The sequence below is a fragment of the Vigna radiata genome, chromosome 1 (assembly GCF_000741045.1).
Source record: "Vigna radiata var. radiata cultivar VC1973A chromosome 1, Vradiata_ver6, whole genome shotgun sequence".
NCBI classification, from domain to species: domain Eukaryota; kingdom Viridiplantae; phylum Streptophyta; class Magnoliopsida; order Fabales; family Fabaceae; genus Vigna; species Vigna radiata.
The window spans coordinates 19201724-19203788 of NC_028351.1; positions in this window are offsets into that span (position 1 = coordinate 19201724).

Below are 2065 nucleotides of genomic sequence, written 5' to 3' on the forward strand. Positions count from 1 at the left end.
CATGAAAAGAAATCTGATGCAAGAACCATTAGTGGTTACTTCATCGGTTATCCCGAAAAGTCAAAGGGATATAGATTTTATTGCCCTAACCATAGTACAAGAATAGTTGAGTCTGGAAATGCTCGGTTCATTGAAAATGGTCAATTTAGTGGGAGTGAGGAATCACGAATAGTGGACATTCAAGAGCATACGGATAGTGTTTCTACTTCTAATGTCTCTTCTGAAGTTCTTATCCCTCTTGTTGTATCACAGTCACACAACAAGCAGAGACAACAAGTTAATGTTCCAATCCCACAAAATGAACATTTAAATGTTGAGCCGGTTGACAATGAACAAGTCACAAATGAACAACTCATAAATGAGCAATTGATAGAGGAACCATAAGAAGCAGCATTAAGAAGGTCTGTAAGGCAGAAAAGACCAGCTATTTCAAATGATTATGTGGTTTACTCTATTGAACATGAATGTGACTTAAGCATTGATGAGGATCCAGTCTCTTTCAGACAAGCCATGGAAAGTAACAATTCAGAGAATTGGTTGAATGCTATGAAAGAAGAATTGAAATCAATGGACGACAATAAAGTATGGGATCTAGTTGAATTGCCTAAAGGTTCAAAAAGAGTCGGTTGTAAATGGGTCTTAAAGACTAAACATGACTCAAAAGGCAATATGGAAAGGTATAAAGCTAGATTAGTCGCCAAAGGTTTCACTCAAAAGGATGACATTGACTACAAAGAGACCTTCTCTCCTGTTTCTAAGAAGGACTCTTTGAGAATTGTTTTGGCTTTGGTGGCTCATTATGATTTAGAGCTTCACCAAATGGATGTAAAGACCGCCTTTCTGAATGGTGACTTAGAAGAGGAAGTTTATATGGATCAACTAGAAGGTTTCACCATAACAGGAAAAGAAAATATGGTGTGTAAATTAAAGAAATCAATATATGGACTAAAACAAGCTTCCCGTCAATGGTATCTAAAATTAAATGATACCATAACTTCGTATGGTTTTGTAGAGAACACCGTTGACCGGTGTATATACATAAAGGTCAGTGGGAGTAAGTTTGTTATTTTGGTCCTATATGTTGATGACATTCTTCTTGCTGCTAATGATATTGGTATGTTACATGATGTAAAGAAGTTTCTCTCTAACAACTTTGAAATGAAAGATATGAATGAGGCATCTTATGTGNTAGGAATAGAAATATTNNGTGATANATCACAAGGATTGTTAAGTTTGTCTCAAAAAGGCTATATTAACAAAGTGTTAGAGAGATTCAGAATGGAAAAATGTTCTCCTGGAATAGTTCCAATTCAAAAAGGGGATAAGTTTAGTCAAATGCAATGTCCCAAGAATGATTTGGAACGAAAGGCCATGGAGTCCATTCCTTATGCATCAGTGGTTGGGAGTTTGATGTATGCTTAAACCTGTACTCGGCCATATATCAGTTTTGCTGTTGGAATGTTAGGCCGATATCAAAGTAATCCCGGAATGGATTACTGGAAAGCTGCAAAGAAAGTTCTTAGGTACTTACAAGGTACCAAAGAATACATGCTCACTTATAGAAAGTCAGATCATCTCGAAGTGATTGGCTATTCGGATTCAGACTATGCTAGATGTGTGGATTCAAGAAAATCCACATTTGGGTATGTCTATCTTTTGGCTGGAGGAGCAATTTCTTGGAAAAGTGAAAAATAATCGGTCATTGCTACTTCCACCATGGAGGCTGAATTNGTGGCATGCTTTGAGGCCACGGTTCATGCCTTGTGGTTGCAGAATTTTGTATCGAGGCTTGGCATTATTGACAGTATAGCTAGACCGATAAGGATTTATTGTGATAATTTTGCATCCGTCTTCTTCTCTAAAAATGACAAGTACTCAAAGGGTGTTAAACACATGGATTTGAAGTACTTGTCGGTCAAAGAAGAAGTGGAGAAACATAGAGTGTTGATTGAGCATATTGGTACGGATTTGATGATAGCAGATCCGTTAACTAAAGGACTACCACCCAAAACTTTTATTGGCCATGTTGAAAGTATGGGCATTATGGATAAGTCAATGTTAACAT